This window comes from Vicugna pacos, chromosome 18 (genome assembly GCF_048564905.1).
Source record: "Vicugna pacos chromosome 18, VicPac4, whole genome shotgun sequence".
NCBI classification, from domain to species: Eukaryota; Metazoa; Chordata; class Mammalia; order Artiodactyla; family Camelidae; genus Vicugna; species Vicugna pacos.
The window spans coordinates 13,782,274-13,800,911 of NC_133004.1; the positions used below are offsets into that span (position 1 = coordinate 13,782,274).

At 49.9% G+C, this 18,638-nt stretch overlaps 1 long non-coding RNA gene across 1 annotated transcript; it reads left to right on the forward strand.

Moving 5' to 3' along the window:
* Window positions 1–11,924: 11,924 nt before the first annotated feature.
* Window positions 11,925–14,838, forward strand: LOC140686910 (uncharacterized). The gene is made up of 2 exons (XR_012060914.1): window positions 11,925–11,972; window positions 14,243–14,838. It is a non-coding gene; the product is annotated as an uncharacterized lncRNA (long non-coding RNA).
* The last annotated feature ends 3,800 nt before the right edge of the window (window positions 14,839–18,638 follow it).

Here is an 18,638-nt window from a genome sequence, read left to right on the forward strand (position 1 = left end):
ACCCACCAGGAAGCCCCTCCGGCAATCACGGCTGCTCAGAAGTTGGGGGAGACCTGGGCTGGGGTCCTGTCTCTCTCTGTAAGTTTGGTGCCTTCCACAAAGGATGTGATCTCTCTGGACCTTAGTCCCCTCATCGCTAAAGTGGAGATGATTATAATCATAACGACAACCCTCACCCTTGAGGGGGGCACGTGGCCAGCCAAGCAGGTGGGAGGTGCTTAATTAAAGCTCATTAAAGGACTGAGGACAACATTCATGGCAGATAGAGGGCTGCCATGTCGAGGTGGAGCCCTGCGAACGCTCGCAGCAACCCCAGGAGGTCAGAGGGCTCCCAACTCACAGAAGAGGAGACCTAGGGTAAGAGTATCTTGTCCCAGTCACAAGGTCTGCAGCAGAGCCCACATCTTCTGGCCCCAGCCTCGCGTGTCTGCACGGGAGGCAGGTCCAGGCACAAACCCACCGGGGCCTACCCAGTGCCGTCCCAGGGGAAACTCCCTGGCCCACCACACTCCCCACAGGTCCTGAAGGGGTCCCTGACCGGCTGGCGTCAGGGGCCTGTGAGCTGGGGGCCTGGCAGTTACACGGTAGGATTGAGGTGAGGAGAGAGAGGCCCAGAGAGGGGAGGAGACCTGCCCGGGGTCACACAGCATATCAGTTTCCTAGGGCTGCTGTAACAAAGTACTACAAACTTGATGACTTGAAACAGTAGAGATGAATTCTCTCACAGTTCTTGAGGCCAGAAGTCTGAAATCAAGATGGCTGCATGGTTCTAATCTCTGCCTCCACCTTCACATGGCCTCCGCCCACCTGCCTCATACTTCCCCCTCCCCGTGTCTGTGTGTCTCAAATCTCCGTCTGACTTTCTCTTATAAGGACACCTGTTGCTGGGTTTAGGGTCCACCTTACATCCAAGATGTCCTCATCTCCAGATCCTTAACTTAATTACATCCATAAATACTTTTTTTTCCCCAAGTAAGGTCACATTCACAGATTCTGGGGGTTAGGACGCGAACCTGTCTCTGTGGAGGACACTATTTAACCCGCTACACCCAGTAAGCCAGGGTTAGCGCCAGGCAGAGCCCTCCTTCCATCCCAGCCCTGATCTAGGCTCTCATTACCAAGATCACAGTTGGGACAAGGGACAGATTCTGCAGTCTTTGAGCCTGGTTTGGAATCCTGACTGTACCTCTTATTTGCTGTGGGACCTCAGGCAAGTAACTTACCCTCTCTGTCTCCCTGTTTCTTCACCTGTAAAACGAGGATAAGATAGTCCTTACCTCGTAATGGAAATTGAATGGGTTGATATACATAGAACCTCAGAACAGTGCCTGCCTGGGACCTGGAAAGCTCTTAATAAATGTTTGATTAAAAAAAACCCCACATAAAATCGCGTCTGGCACACTGTGAATGCTCGGTAAACACTATCATCTGAGGGCAGCTACTTAAAAGGAATCCTCACCAACCATCTCCCTGGGTTCCCCTCCTGACTCCCCTGCCCCTGGAGAGAGGCAGAGAAAGTCACCACAGTCCCACTTGTCAGATGGGAACACTGAGCCCTGGTGGAAGGGGCAGCCTAAACCTGTGTCCTCGCCCCGCTGAGGGTCCCACATGCTGGCTCCCAGACTAGGTTTGACAATGTCTTCAAAGCAAAAAGGGAAAAGTAGGATAAGTCAGTAGGTGTTTCCTAGAGGTAAAACTAACCACAGGGCCAGTATGACGAAGACCAGTGGCTCCCAGAGGGTGGTCCCCAGCCAGGGCCACCTGAGGACTTGCTAGGTATGCATTTTCCTACTGATGCCTGCTGAAGCTGGTGGACCACTGGCCTAGCGGTGCAAATGCAGATGGAGAGCCAGCCCCTCTCGGGTAGAATCCTGGATCAGCACCTGACAGCTCTATAGCCTTGGGCACATCTCTTCACATCCCTGGGCATCCACCTCTCAGCTGGAAGGTCGAGTCTGGCTCCAGGGGCTGCATCGAGGCCTCAGTGAGATCAGACCTGGCACCATGCAAGCGCTGATCACTGTCATTGTTCTCTGTTAGGGACTAGCCTGCATCTGACATTGTGAGCTTCTGTGTGCGTGTGCACGTGTGTGTGTGTATATGCGTATGCACACATGCCCATGGAACATCTTTTCTTTTAGGAAAGGATGAGAACTGTAGATACTAGTTGGTTTCTCCAAAACTCCATACTTGATACATTTTTAAAGTCGGTGTTAATCTTACCAATTAAGTCTGCTGATCCCTGAAATCCTAAAATCAGGGAACCGGTGCTCTAAGGCCAAAGGTCAGTAAAGCCCTTTAATAAGTGTGTAAACCGAGGCTCCCCCGGGAGCTCGTTCTTGGGCCTCTCCTGGAGCGTCATCTCTACAGGAAGTAACCTGTGGCTTCCATGGAAATTTCCCTGAGCTGCCCCTGGAAGGAAAGGGTAGTTCCAGGAGATGCAGCCAACACCAGGAGCCTCACCTGGGCAGAAGAAACCCCCAGAGAGCCAGGACACAGCCGGCTTTGGGTCTGGGGAGGCACTACAGGGATGAGGACAATGGTAATAGCAGAAATAGCAGATGCCATTCACTACCGCTTGCTCTGCAGGGGAACATTCCCACTTTACAGATGAGGAGATTAAGGCTCAAAGCTAAAGCCGGGGCCTGGGGTCACAAAGCTTCTAGGTGGCAGAGCCAGGATTCAAACCTGGGTGTGTGGAACCTCACAGCCCAGACATGGCTGGTTTTGGGGGCCTCAGGGTACCAGCTGCCACTCCCAAAGCTCCACCCCTGACCTGACCAGGCTGGTCCCAACACCCAACCTCCATCCCTCTCCACCTGACAGAGGAGGCAGAAGAGAGGGGCAGAGCCTCGGCAGATTCATTGTCCATCACAGGGGGGATTTGGGGGTCCTGCCACCCCATCTGATTCTTGGGCAGGCCACCCAGACACAACAGTCTCAGACACATAACCAAGTGCCAGTCCCCTGACCCAGAGACGGAAGGGCATGTCTATCGGGTCTGTGGCAGACCCCTCAGCCCTTGGCTTCTACTTTCACATTTCTGACCTGGGAGTCTCAGAATTCTAGGAAGCCACAGAAAAGGCAACGCCCATTCCACTGTCATTCTGGTCTCTGCTTGTGGTCCCCAGAGAACACAGTGGAGCGACTCAGAGGTTGCGGGCAGGTGGCGGGGGGAGGGTGCTGGGAATGCAGCCAGGCGTCTCCTGGGAATAGGACATCCTTGTCAAGCAGCTGCTGGCCTCCACAGACAGGAGTGGGGCTGGGACCAGTAGGAGGGAAGTGCTGGGATGAGTTCAGCTTCCCAGAACTACGGATGAAGGATGGGGCGTGGCCAAACCTCAGGGGAGCAGGTCACCTGACCACGTGGACACCAGCTGGGTGATTTCTGAGTGCTTACTATGTGTTGAGAATTCTAAGGGCTCCACTTGTATTTGTGTATTTCATTCTCACAAACGGGTTTCTGCTGGCAAGGAAACCAAGGCACAGAGAAGTTAATAAATGGCCCCGGTTCACACAGCAGGTCGGTGCAGAGCGATTCTGACCTCACGTGCTTGTTCCAGAGCCCACATTCTGCGCCACTCAGCTCAGCAGCCCTGGGGGACCAGGGACTCAGTGAGGAAATAAAGGAATAGAGAGAGGCAGTGGGGGCGGGTGAGGGAAGGAGCCAGCTGGACACAGCGAGGGTGGCCAAGGCAGGGAGCACTGGAGTGGGCAGAAGGCCCTAGGGGTCTCCAACAGCAAGGGAGGGGAGGACAGCGGGACAGTGGGCCCTGCTGCAGGACCAGCCTGCACCTGGGCCACAAAGGAGGGTGTGTCTGGGCCCCTTCCGGAAGCCAGCACCGCACTTATCAGACCAGCACCGCACTTATCAGACGCTTTGAACTGTGCACTCCCTTCGAAGCAATAATCCCACTTCTTGGAAACTCTCCTAAGGAAATTCTCCCCTTCCTCCTCCTGGGGGCTAAGCTGCTAAGAGGGTGGCTTTGTCTGCCAGCCCAGGGACCACACGCATTTCCTGAGAAAGGCAAGGCTGCTGGGGTGTGAGGCCTGGCCCAGCCCCCAGCACCTGGTGGGAAGGGTCGATGGAGGGGGAAGGCGAGGTGGGGGTCGTGGAGAGGATGAAGGGGGAGTGGAAGGCGGAGGGTTTGAGGGGCACTGTGGGTGGCCAGGCTCAGGCAGTGTTCATTAACCATTCTGAGTTCCTCTTGACACCACTCTTGGGCTGGATTTTTTTCTTCTTCTTTAATGTTGTTTGATTCCCTGTCCACGTAGCACCCAAAATCTCGTGTGAGTGTGTGTGTGTGTGTATGTGTGATCTTCTTCATCAAGGTATATACAACCTACATACAGTAAAGGATCCAGCCTGATGAATTTTTACACATACCTATATACTTGTAAACCATGACCCAGATCAAGATTCTGGCCGCTGGCTCCTCCAAGCGTGGTCCTTAGGCTGCCAGCACTCACCTCTCCAGGAAGCTCTTGGAAATGCAGAACTGCAGGCCCCACCAGCTTCTCCTGGGTGAGAATTTGCTTCCACTGAACAAGACCCCAGGGGATCATGTCCCCAGCCTGGAAGCAGGCTCAGTCGTGCCTGGACCTCACTCACACCAGGCAGTGGGAGGCCCAGCATTTCAGGACTCCTCAGAGAGCCCTTCCACCCTCTGTATTCCCTACCCTGGATTCACTGAGGAGGGAAGGGAGTCAGTCACACAGCAGGTGACTAACGGGCGCAGGGCACCAGTCACCCAATCAGGCTTCTTGCCCTGGATTTGCTACTTTGTGCCTCAACTTACCCACCTGCACATAGGTGTAATGATCTCTGCTCAACCTGCCTCCCACTGCAGTGGGAACCTTTTAACCCTGGGGCCTTGTGCCACACCACGGGCACTTTCTCAAGCATGTCTGTGCACTGCCTCATTTAAGCCAACAAGAGTGTAAGGCAGGAACTATTATTAATATCAAAACCAAGTCGATATGAACATATTGTATCAATAATGGGCCATTTTACGGGGAGAAAACCAAGGCTTGGAGAGGTCAGACAACTTTCCCGAGTTAGCTATGAAGTGGTGCAGCTGAGATTTGAACCCAGACTGTCTGAGTCCAGAACCCTAATTGATGTTGACCTAAATCATTCAGAAAATGAGGAACAGAGGATGTCCCTCCAGCAACCTAGTTTAAGAAAGCAAGCTTCTATCTTCTCTTTCTTCCTTTGGGAGAAAACAAAACAAAACCCAACTACCATAACAATGCATGCATATGATTTGAACAAAAATTCAAAGCATCCAAAGGCTTGCAGAAAAAAGTCGGCTTCCCTCCCACCGCATCCCCAGCCTCCCAGCTGTCCTCCTTGGAGGCAATTCCTGTGATCAATTTCTTATGCCGTTTCAGAAAGATGCTCTGCGTTGACCAGCACATAGAAACACACACAGTTTTTTCTCACGTATACAAACGAAAGCATACTCTGCATCCAGACCTGCCGCTTGCTTTTCTCACCCCGCACTTCATCTCCCTGTCAGCACATAAAACCTGGGTTATGGTATGGGCTGCCTGTAATTCACCTCGCCACTTCCAGACTGCCGGGCACACTGGCTATCTTCAGCCTTTTATGACCACAGCATTGTTGTGCCAAGTCCCCTTACACTCTGGTTCTTTGGAGCTTCTATGAGCGATGCCACCCAGAGGTGGAACGTCCAGCCCTGGGTGTGTGTCACTTCAGCCTTGGCAGATACAAGGGGCACTTCTTATCTGTCAGCTTTGGACATGGTTCAAGATGCCTGGCGCCTCTGGTGCCCAGATCCTGGGTGGGGCTGAGGGGAGGGGCCAAAGTAGGAAAGGTAAGTACTTTCCAAGAAACTGAAGTGGAACCAGAGAAAGGTGTTAGCGGCACTTCAGGCCCCTTGAGAGAGAGAGGGACCTGGCTGTGCAGCTACTTCTCCAGAGACAAGGGTCTGGAGCTGCCCTTTCCCTGAACATCCAGGGTGATGGCCCTGCCCCATTCCGACCCCACACACATCCCTTGAAGCCCCTCAGACTTGACCTTTCCCTTGGACCAGGGCCAGGAAGGCAGCAGCACATTCTCTGTGTGTCACTTAACCAATAGTCACAGGGCACTGACGCAGCAGGCCACGTTGGTACCCACTCCCTTGGGCCAGGCATAGATCTGTCTTTTAGTTTTACAACCATTTGTTGAGTGCTAGCTGGGCACCAAGGACCGTTTCCAGTTCCAATGACTGTCCGGACATTAGCTCATTATAATTCTTGAAATCAGACTGTGGGGTAGGTATGGTTACCACAGATGAGGAAACTGAGGTCTGACAGGTTAAGAACCACATCAAGGTGATGCAGCAAGTGAGGGGCAGAGCCCTCGTCCTCACCGTGAAGCTGTGGGCAGCGGCTCTCACGTGGACAAGCTCCAGCAGCCCCTGAGGGGCTGGGCCCCACCTCGAGTTCCTGATATCGTAGGTGGGAGCTGGTGGTCAAGGCCCTGAGACCAGGGATTCTTTGAGAAAGGTCTTGTGGGTGCCAACCCCCACCCCACGGCCTGTGTGTTGAGGACAGAGAGCCACTGCTTGCCGCTGGGGGTGAAGTCGATATGACACTGAGGGAATCTGTCTGGCAGCATCTTCTGAGGCTGGACGCATGCATGGCCTATGATCCCGCAACCCCACCTCTGAGTCCTGGCGCCCAAGAGCAATGCAGTTGTGTGGTCGTCAAAAGGCACGTACAGGAGTGCTCAGATCAGCGTTATTCATATGATGAACAGGGGAGGGACTCTGGTGACAGAGTCTGATCCCAGGGGGACCTATATATGGAGAGGTGTTGGCTGTGCAGGGCCCGTGGGAGCCTCTGGGACTGCATGTTCCCTGCCTCAGTCTGACGGCCTCCACCCCAGCATGCACACGTGTAAAATTCCCCCCAAAAAACCCAAAATGCAAAGGCTGCCTTCCTTTCCCAAATGTTAGGATCTGTTTTTTCAGTGGGGGAAGAGCCCCTTACTAGGAACTAAGTGAGTTATTGAGGGTCATTTAAAATGAGACAGTTTTAACTTTAGTTTATTTCTCCTCCAATCCTTTGTTACCACTCAGCTGATTTCTCACAGGGTCACTCATGGTTTGTGTCCTGTGTCCTCAGGGCCCAGGGGTCCTCGACCCCCGAGCCCCCGGCAGCATGCAGTTTCTGGGCAGAAGATCTGTAACGCTCAGTAGTTCGCCCCCCTCACTCGCACACAGTTGTCTTAAACCAGAGGGTTTAGTCCTTTCACATGGAGGTTAAAATTCACATTCCCAGCCCCATTTCTCCACAGCATCGGAGCAGGGGTGGACCCCCTACCCTGAATCTGTATTTTAATAGAACTGTAGGAGAGGCCAGAGTCCACACTTGGAATTACACGGCACCCACCCCACCCCAGCTTCCTCTGCCACTGGGGGCCTGTGGGCGCCGGATCCTCCGTGCTCACCTGCCCCAGCTCTGTGGTTCTCAGCCATGGTGAGAAGTTTTTCTCTTCTGGAAATTTTTTAAATAACAGCTCTATTAAGATACAACCCACATACCATACATTTCACTCATTTAAAGTGGTTTTTAGTGTCTGCAGAAAAAAAATAGTGGTTTTAGTGTATGAATTGTGCAACCATCACCACATCAATTTCAGAATATTTTCATCACCCCGAAAAGACACCCTGCATCCATTTACAGCCCCTCCCCATCTCCCCTCCCCCACACTAGGCAACCGCTAACCTACTTTCTGTCACTACAGATTTGCCTATTTAAACATTGCCTATAAATGGGATCATACAAAATGCGGTCTTTCATGTCTGGCTTCTTCCATGCCGGTTGATCCGTGTTGTAGCAAGTGTCAAAACTTCATTTATTTTTTTATCGCCAAATGATATTCTATCATAGACCCAGGGAACTTTTAAAACAAACAGATGTGGTCGCCCCACCCTAGACTGATCCAATTAGTTGGAGGGGTGGAGACTGGACGAGATTTGTAAAGCCTGGGCTGTCTGCAGCCTGGCTGAGAATCCCTGCTGTCACTCGTTCAAAATTCCAATGTGGGGTGGGGGAAGAGAAAACCTTGCTATTTGTGACTACAATGTGGATGGACCTTGAGGGTATTACGCTAAGTGAAGTAAGTCAGAGAAAAACAGATGATTTCACTCATATGTGGAATCTAAAAAACAACAAAACACACACACAAAACCAATGAACAAACAAAAACAAACGCGTTGTTACGGAGAATGGAGTGGCGGTTACCAGAGGGGAAGGTGGGGGTAGAAACGGGCAAATAGGATCAATTGTGAGGGACAGAAACTACATTTTTTGGTGGTGAGCGTGCTGTAGGATATAACGAAATAGAAATACAATGTTTTACGCGTGGAACATCTAATGTTATAAGCCAATTTTACCTCAATAAAAATAAATTAAAAATAAAAGGATTCCAGGGCAAGTCTTATGAGCGCTGTTTCATAGACTAGGAAGTTGGGGCTCAGAGAAGGAACATCACCAGCCCAGGGTGCCACAGACAGAACTGCTGAAAGGATGTGACTTCCTACCTCCAAGTGGCCAACATTAATGAGGCACCACTGTATGCCTGGCACTATAAGATCCAAATAACCCAATGACCGAGACAGGCCTTCATGTTGTTTAGTGTCCTGGACCAGCACAGAAAGCCTGGCCTCTGTTTAACCACAAGTTGAGTGAAATGCGGATGGAAAGGAAGAGCGACTACAAGGGCAGGTGATGCATTAATCAGCGGGTTAAATAAAGTGACGCAGCTCAGTCTTTGGGGAGTGCCCACCCCACGGAAGATCTGATGGACACAGTGCGAAATGCTTTCCCAGGGACCATGTTTTGCCACAATTATAGGGAATTCTCCATCCTTTGAAGCCCTCTGGTTCACAGTTACAATGTAACCATGCATTGAACACGTTCTTTTCTGAGCATTTCTGACTTGGGGCTGCAGCCGTGAACATGTCAACATCCTTGCTTTCAAGGGCACTGGAATGTGGTGCAGGTGGGCAGGCGAGGAGACTGGATGGTCCTGGTGTGTGTGGGGCGGACAGAGAATGTGAGTAGGTTGGGAGAGGCTGTGCTGTGCCTGGGAGGGCAGGGCAGGCCTGCGACATTTTGCTAAGATCTGAGTGATTAGAAGGGCATTCCAGGCAAAGGGAATAGCCCAGCAAAGGCCCTGGGGCGGGAATGTGATTGCAATTCCAGGAACTGAAAGGGGGCAACACATAATGGGTGAGGGGGTGGGTGGGGGCCAGAGTCAGAGAGGTGGGCAGGGGGAGAGGTCTCAGCTATTCAGTGGACAAATGTCTGTGTCTGGCTCCTTTTCTAGGTGAGAGGATGTGGCAGTGAACAGGCCAAGTCTTCTTAGGGCTGCAGGTGAACAGAGCGAGTGTTTTTATAAAACACATTCTCAACAGCCGGTGGGTTGAAGGCAGGGGCACCGTGTAGGCAGGAGTAGAGGCCTGAGGCTGGGCAAACAAAGGTCCATCTGCAGGTAAAGTGTCACAGGAGGGGCCTGTACCAACCTGAAGCTGGAACAGTGCTTGTTTGCCAAGCAGAAAAGGAGACCAAAGGTGTTTTCAACCAAGTCCCATGAGAAAGGGTCCCAGCTGCATTCAGACCTGCTGGTGTTGGCTAAAACTTCTCAACTGGGCAAAACCAGAACACTTGAATGTTTTCTCTGAGACAAACATTTTCTCTTAAGTAGATAAACATATATAGCTTTGAGCACCCACTCTGTGCCTGACACTGGGCAATATGCTAAGATATCACTATTATTCATAGCCTCGTCATTTTTCAGACAGCTGCTTCTGAGTCCTTTTGGCATTTGTCTGCATCTCGCGTGGAGTGGGTTGAATAGTGGCCCCGAAAAAGATATGTCTCTGTCCTAACCCCCAAAACCTGTGAAGACGACCTTATTTGGAAATTACATCTTTGCAGATGTAATTAAGGCTCTCAAAAATCTTAGCAATGTTCTCCTAGGGCAGTCTACCCAGGAAATAGATATAAAAGCAAAAATTAACAAGTGGGCCCTAATTAAACTTATAAGCTTTTGCACAGCAAAGGAAACCATAAGCAAAACAAAATGACAACCTACAGAATGGAAGAAAATATTCGCAAATGATGCGACTGACAAAGGTTTAATTTCCAGAATATATAAACAGCTCATACAATTTAATGACAAAAAAAAACACTCAATCGAAAAATGGACAGAAGACCTAAACAAGCAATTCTCCAACAAAGACCTACAAATGGCCAGTAGGCACATGAAAAAAATGCTCAATATCGCTAATTATTAGAGAAGTGCAAATCAAAACTACAATGAGGTATCATCTCACACCAGTCAGAATGGCCATCATTCAGAAGTCCATGAACGATAAATACTAGAGAGTGTGTGGGAAAAAGGGAACACTCTTACACTACTGGTGGGAATGTAGTTTGGTGGAGCCATTATGGAAAACAGGATGGAGATTCCTCAAAAAACTAAAAATAGACTTACAGTATGATCCAGCAATCCCACTCCTGGGCACATATCTGCAGGGAACTCTAATTCAAAAAGATACATGCACCCCAATGTTCATTGCAGCACTAGATACAATAGCCAAGACATGGAAGCAACCTAAATGTCCATTGACAGATGACTAGATAAAGAAGTTGTGGCATATTTATACAATGGACTACTTTACTACTCAATCATAAAAAAGAATAAAATAATGCCATTTGTAGCAACATGGATTGACCCAGAGATCATCATTCTAAGTGAAGTCAGAAAAAGAAAGAAAAATACCATATAATATCACTCATATGTGGAATATAAAAAAAGAAAAGAGTAGGACACTAATGAACTCATCTACAAAACAGAAACAGACTCACAGATTTAGTAAACAATCTTAGGGTTACTAGGAAAAGGGAGTGGGAAGGGATAAATTTGGGAGTCTGAGATTTGCAAATGTTAGTCACTACACACAAAAATAGATTAAAAAAAACCAAATTTCTTCTGTATAGCATAGGGAACTATATTCAATATCTTGTAATAACCTTTAATGAAAAAAGAATATGAAAACAAATGTATGTATATGTGTGACTAGGACACTGTGCTGTACCCCAGAAATTGACACATTGTAACCGACTGTACTTAAAAAAAAAAAGACACAATATAAAGGGCTCTCAGGATGAGATCATCCTGGACTCAAGTGAGCCTAACTCCAGGGACAAGTGTCTTTATAAGAAAAGAGAAGGCCATGTGAAGATGCAGGCAGAGCTTGGAGTGATGTATCTACAACCCAAGGGACCCCAAAGATGTCTAGCGGCCACCAGAAGCGAGGAGAGAGACCTGGGGATTCTCCCCCAGAGCCTCCAGGAGGAACCAGCCCTGAGGACACCTTGGTTTCAGACTTCTGGCCTCCAGAACCATGGGAGAAGAAATTCCTGCAGTTGAAGCCATCCAGTCTGTGGTCATTTGTTACAGCAGCCCGAGGAAAGAATACAGCACATGTGATTTATTACCAAGTACACACAGGCGCTCCTGCCAGTGTTTTATACTGATATGGGGACGGAGGTCAAAAACTTTTGGGGATCCCTTGCTTAGCCAGCCTGATTTTAAATCTTCCACTCACTGGGTAACCTTGGACAAGTTCTTTGGTTTTTGGCTTCAGCTGCCTCATTTGTCCAACAAGGTGACCAGTGGGTTAAATGAAATACCAGATGTGAGGGTGACCCGCGAGCAGGCATGCAGGAGGCCTCCGTCCCCAGCTGCTAGGAGGTCTACTGTTGTGGCTTCGGCTTCCGCAAGCCCTGTCCACCGCCTCGACCCTGCTCCCCCGGGAAAGGAGTGGAGAGAGCCCGTTTCAGGGGTGATGGCGTAAAGCTGGGTGGGATTCCACAGAGGGAATGTTGTTCCCTGGAAAATTCTGGGCCCGGTTTCCAGCCCTGCAACGGAGGCCTCCCAGGAAGAGGTGAGGAGGTGATTTATGGTCTGGAAAAGCCTGAGCAGGGCCGACCTCCCCACTGAGCTCAGCGGGAGCAGCACCCGGGGCCAGAATACTCTTGGGGGCCTACTGAACTGTTTTAAATTTGAGTGTTTTTAAAGTAAGAGGGAAAAACAAAACTGGTGATAATGAATATGTAACAAAGACTCCAGCCTGCATCACAGCCATCTTCATACCAAATGCAGCCACAATAGATGGCTTTACTTTTTCTTTTTTACGGAGAAAGCATCCCTGGACAAGTGACCCCAGTGAGGGGTGGAAGCTGAGCAATGAGAGGGCACGGGTGGCCCAAGCAAGGAGTTTCAGGACCCTGACCGGCAAGGGAGCAGAGAGGCCTGATTCTGAAAGCCACACAGGCCAAGCCCAGGCTCCCTGCCCACCGGTCATTGGGCCACCACTGCGGGAGGGCTGCTGCTCCTGGAATAGCACACCAAGTGCTCGCTGTCCAGAAGCCATGCTCAGGATTCACAGGCACAGTGATATTTAATCCTCCCCATGACCCTGTGAGACAGAATTGTTATCCCCATTTGGCAGATGGAGAAACCAAGACCTAGGAGTCCCTGCACATACTGTAGGCGCTCAGTAAATATCTGCTGAGTGTGAACTGGATGCCCAGAAGGGAAGTTAAGTCCTGTGCCCAAGCTCACAAGACTGGTTAGGGTAGAGCTGGGATGTGAACCAGAGCAGCCCTGCTCCAAAGCCCCAGCTATAACCACGACCTTCTACTGCCTTTTAGTGCACAAGCCAGATCCTGCTCTGGTGATGTTTCTAATCCTTACAAGGAACCTAAAGGTTGCTCTTATCAGCCCTGTTTCCAGGTAAGGAAACTGAGGCTCAGAGGGCTGAACATGCCTGTCCAGTTTCCACTTGACTCCATAAGTAGCTTCCTCTCCTTCCCTCTGCAGCGTCCTTTGGTCCAAAATTCCGGGAGGGACGAGTGGCAGTACCTGTCCAGGCAGCAGAGCCTCGGTGTTTACTTGGCTTCCTGCCTGCCCAGAGCAGACTGACCCCCGCCCATTATCCCAGCAGGAAAGCAAGGGAGGCCTCCCGCTGGTCTGGGAGGCAGGGGCAGGGATGGCTGCTGGCCCCCCTTTGTCCTGACAGCCAAAGGGCCATCATCTGAATTTCAGGCCATGCCTTCCCAGGCTGCAGGGAAGAGAGAAGTGACTGAGGGGGTGGGGCCACAGCTCCCCTTGCGCCCGGCTGCCCCCAGGGAATGAAAAGAACATCAGACCCAAATTCCCCTAGCTGGCCCTCACCTTGGATAAGTCAGTTCATGCCCCTCAGCCTCAGCTGATCCATCTGTAAAATGGGAGCTTTGGGGAAAAGACACAGTGTGGGCCAGCCTCAGTATCCTCACCTTTAAACAGGGGATGAGGACAAGGATCCCGAGGGCTTTCTGGACCAGGCAGCTACACTGAAGGGCTCACCTTCTCCCTCTTTTTAATCCAAACTTCTGGGAAATGCAAGAGGAACAGCTCAGTGTAATACAAATTCCACACTTTTCTCTCTTCTCAGATGAACACATTTGGACCTAATGTGGGTTTCTTCTAGTCTTTTTTTTTTTTTTAATTGAGGTATAGGTAAGGTACAATATCACATAAGTTACAGGTCTACAATATGGTGCTTCACAATTGTTAAAGTTTATACTCCATTTATAGTTATTACAAAATACTGGCCACATTCCCTGTGTTGTACAATATGTCCTTGTAGCTTATTTTATACATAATAGTTTGTGTCTCTTAATCCCTTTCCCTTATTTTGCCCCTCCCCTCTTTTCTCTCCCCACTGGTAACCACTAGTTTCTTCTCTGTATCTGTGAGTCTGCTTGTTTGATATATTCGTTGTATTTTTATTTGTTGTGTTTTTAATTTTTAAGAATTTTATTTATTTATTTTTGTTGTTGGGAGGGTAGTCACGTTTATTTATGTGTTTATTATTTAATGGAGGTATTGGGAACTGAACCCAGGACCTCGTGCATGCTGAGCACACACTCTACTACTGAGCTATACCTTCCCCCGACCTGCTGTATTTTTTAGATTTCACCTATAAGTGATATACATTGTTTGTCTTTCTCTGTCTGACTTATTTCATTTAGTGTAATGCCCTCCAAGTCCATCCATGTTGCTGCAAATGGCAAAATTTCGTTTTTTCATGGCTGATGTTTTAAAATTTTTAATTAAAAAAAACCCAGAGGCTCATAATCATTCACGTTTTCTGCGTCCTTTTTTTGACAGTCCGCAACGTGGATACACAGAGCACGGAGGAGGGGATTGGGGGAAACGGAGGCCGCATCTGGAGTGAGTCCCAGCAGAGGCGCTGCCTGAAGGACACGGAGGAGGCGATCTCGGGACCTCCTGTCCCTCTCGGGCTCCCTGCAGCCCTCCCCTGGGGACCTGGTTCACGTGCCTGCCTCCCCTGTCCCAGCGGCGCACCAGCAGCTGCACCGCCACACACCGCAGACCAGGCGGGAAAGTGAAAATAAGCCCTGGCTGGCGGCTGAGTTTCGCTTTCCTGCCACACAAGTGCCTTATCGTCCTGGGCCACGGGTGCAGTGGGTACCAGGGCTGCTTCTGCTTCTCTTGAGGAGTAACATTTACATCATGAAGTGGATGAACTGTACCAACTGTCAGCGTCCAGCTCCATGAGTTTTTTTAGACATTCACCACTCGAATCAAAATCAAGGACGTAACCAGCCTCCCAGAAAGTTTCTTTGCGCCCTTTCCCACTACACCTGCAGCAGAGTTAACCGCCGCCCTGCCTTCTAGAAATACCAGTTACCTGTGTCTGTTTGTGAACTGTGTGCAAAGCAGTCAATCATGATTTGAGCCTTTCTCGTCTGGTTTCTTTCGCCCAGTGTGACGTGGGTGAGGGTCGTGTGAGATGCTGCATGATGGAGAGTCTGCTCCGTTTTACTGCTGAGACGTGTCACGGACGTACCTCAATTTGTTTATCCAGCCTCCTGCTGATGGATGTTTGGGGTGTTTCCAGCGTGGGGCGGTTAGGAACAAAGTTGCTTTGAACATGTGTATACAAGTCTCTGGGTGGACAGAGGCTTTCTTTCCTCTTAGGTAAATACCTAGGAGTGGGACTGCTGGGTCATAAGGTAGGTGTATGTTTAGCTTCACACAAGACTGCCAACAGGTCTTCCTCTCTGGCTGCCCAGAGCTGTTTTAAGACCTCAGAGGCCCTGGCGTGACGTCTTGAGGAGACCCCACTCCACATCACAGCAAGCCTACAAAACGACCTGTGAACTACATTAAACATTTTTTTTTGAGTAAAAAATAATTTTTCAGAGGCTTTTCTAATTCTGCTTTTTGAAATTATTTGGCTCTGAGTAACTCACTTGCTCTTTGGGGTCGGCCGGAGTTCCTCAGCAATCATGTTCGGGCAGTCTGACAAAGGAGACAACTGGTTTTCATTTGCAGTGAAGTTTTTGTGAATAATACATCTAGCACCTAATGAATGTTCTTCCCTTCCCCACTGGCTTTGTGAACTCCTATTTACCCCTCAAAGCCCCACTCAAAGGTCCACACCTCCATGAAGGCCTCTAGGTGTAGACAACTGCAGTCTCATTCCATCTCCCTCCCCAAGTCCAGAGGCTGCTGTGTGACCCTGATGTCACGCCCCATGGGAGGAGAGCCCTGAGCACCATGACAGTCAGTGCACTGAGGAGCCTATGTCTGGAGCACAGGGCCTGCCTCATACCTTCCTGGATGCCTGGCACACGTTTGTTGATCTGATTTGTCCCTTTTGGGTGCCCTTTCCCAGAACTGCAGGGCTGGGTGGCAGAGGAGCTGGTACCACCTTGAACATGTATGTTAGTGCTAGCAGCAAAGGCTGTGGCCTTCTTCTAATTCTCTGAGAAGTTGTCAATGACCCCCAAAGAGTTGAGGGGGAGAATCTCTGATGGCCCTGGAAGGAGTGTTCCCTGGGAGAGAACACAGGTGACTTGTAACCATGGAGAACAAGGGAGGGAACAGAGAGGGTTCATTTAATGAGCATTTAGAGTACCCCTTTGCTCCCTGCACTGGGTCCCAGGGATGTGAACAAGACAGACAAGGTCTAGGGGTAAACAGCAAACACATAAAGATGACTTCAGATCATATCAGGGGTATGACAAATGAAACAGGGAGATGTACAAAGATGAGGAGGAGGAAGAACATCAGAGAGGGAGGCCAGGGAAGACCTCTCTGAAGAACCAAAGACCTGTATGACAAGAAGCAGCCAGCCAGGCAAAGCTGTGGGCCAGAGTGTTACAGACAGAGGGAATGGCCAGTGCAAAGGTCCTGAGGCTGGGACAACTTGCAGTGTTGGAAGGCTGGCCAGGTGGCCCTCAGGATCCTGGGTGTCTGCAGCATGCAGAGTGGAGGAGGTGAAGGTGGATGTGTGTGGGGCCAGGGGGGCGGTTGGTCTCAGGCCAGCCGTGGGGGCCCATGGGACTTAGGGTTGCGAAGTTCTGGGTAGCGGCAGTCTGATACCTCCAAGTCCAACCCAAGAGGCCAAGATGTTGCCCGCACCTCCGGATGAGTGGGAGACTAGAGAAGGGGCAGTCGACTTGTCCAAGGTCCCTTGGCAACCTGTGCCAAGTTCCCTCATTGCACCCCAGCCTGCTGGTCCTCTTGTACGTCCTCTGACTCCCCAAACTCTCTTCCTCCTCAGGGCTGTTCTGAGGTCAAGAACACATTTCTCTATGTTTTCCCAGCCAATTCCTACCTTCCCTGTGGGGTCTCAGCTTAAATGTCATTTATCAGAGACAGCTCCCACACTGCACCCCCAAGTTTAAACTAGGTCCTCCCTTCAATCTTGAGGGTCCTCCCTTCAATCTCCCTCTTACAACCATGATCTTTTCCTTTGTGACGTTTAAGACAATTGGTAACTCATTTTACGTATGTATTTGTGTGAATCTTTGTTTACCGAGGATCCCCCAACATGGGAGGCCCGGGAGGTCCATGCACCTTGCCATCTTCCCTGCACCGGCGCCAGCACCAGCACCGTGCTGGCCCCACCTTTATAACAGGAGTGAAAGACCTGGATTCCAAGTCCAGCCCCTCTGAGCCTTATTCCCCGCCGTGGCTTCCTACACAGGGGACCCTGAGTCCCCTCCCTCCATCTCTCCTGGGTCCCCAAGATCTAAAAGCTGATTCCTCTAGTCTACTGGGAGCCCACTCACCCCAGGTCCTGTGGGGATGACAAAGCCCCGGTCCCAGCCAGCCAGCCACGGGAAGAGCCCCTTGGGTGGAGAGGACCAAGGAAGCCAAGCCCCTGGCCCCAAAGCACTGCCCCTTCCTCACTCCTCACTTGAACACATCTGCACTTGTGGGGGTTCCCCAACGTTTGCTTATTATAATATTAATTTTAAAAGGAATACTAAATGCAATGTGGAATTCTGGTTTGGATCCTGGACCAGAAGGACATTGGTGGAAAAACTTAAAGTCTGAAGAAAGTCTGTAGTATTGTTAACAGGGATGTCCCAACACTATGTGTCTAGCTGTCATAAATGTCATGTGGTGATGTAAGATGTGAACAATGTGGCAACTGGGTGAGGGGATTTATGGGAACTCACTGTACTACCCTGACAGCTTTCCTATAAATCTAACAAGTTTGGTTTTAAAAAACTAAAGAAAAAGGAGAGAAAAGCAAGCCACCCATCAGACTGGTAAAAAAAGATAAAGACCGATAATGCCAAACGTCTCTTAGGACATGGAGAACAGCAGGGGTGTGTGTGTGTGTGTGTGTGTGTCTGTGTGTCTGTGTCTGTGTGTCTGTGTGTGTCTGTGTGTGTCTGTGTGAAGCACAACAAGTATCCTGCAAAACCAGTTAGCACCTGGGGTCAAGTTCAAAACCGGCCTATCCAGCAACCCCACACTCCCCTGCGGGGCCTCTCAGAATTGTGGCTCCCAGACCAGCAGCATCAGCATCACCTGGAAACTTGTTAGAAATGCACAGGCTCCGCCCCAGAGAAACTGAAAAACAAAAAAACCCAACCCAGACCCCTGGGTTGTGTGCCAGCAGTGGGTGTTTTCACAAGCCCTCCAGGTGATTCTGATGTGTGCTGAAGTTTGAGAGCTGCTAGTGCCCCGAATGCGTTCCAGAGTAATCCTTGAGTCTGATCACAAAGAGAACTGGAACCAGCCTACGTGTCCATCACGAGGAAATGAAGACAGGAGCGAAAAGGCAGTGTCCACAGTGCAATGGGGGCTCAGTACCACTCATCTCACCCTCGTGTGTCCACAGGGGTGAGTCTCACACACATAACCTCTCAAACAAAGCAAGTTATGAGATACATATGGTATGAGGCCAGCCAAAAGTTTCAGCACCCAAAAATGTTCTGGGTGGGAACAGACACGTACGGATCTAAAGATGGGCCCAGGGATGAGAGACACCAATATTCAGGGAGAGAAAGAGAAAGGTGAGGAAAGAAGGAGTTGAAGGAGGACTTCTGATCTACCTCAAATATTTTATGTTTTAAGCCAGAGATTGGAGATGAGATAATTTGCATGCCTGAGAGACTTCCTTAACATTTTAATGAGTGCGTGCTCTTTAAAAGTGACTCATAGAGACCCACCCACACAAAATTAAAAGTGAGGACCCCTCATTTCAACCCATCTACTCTGAATATTTGGTGAATAT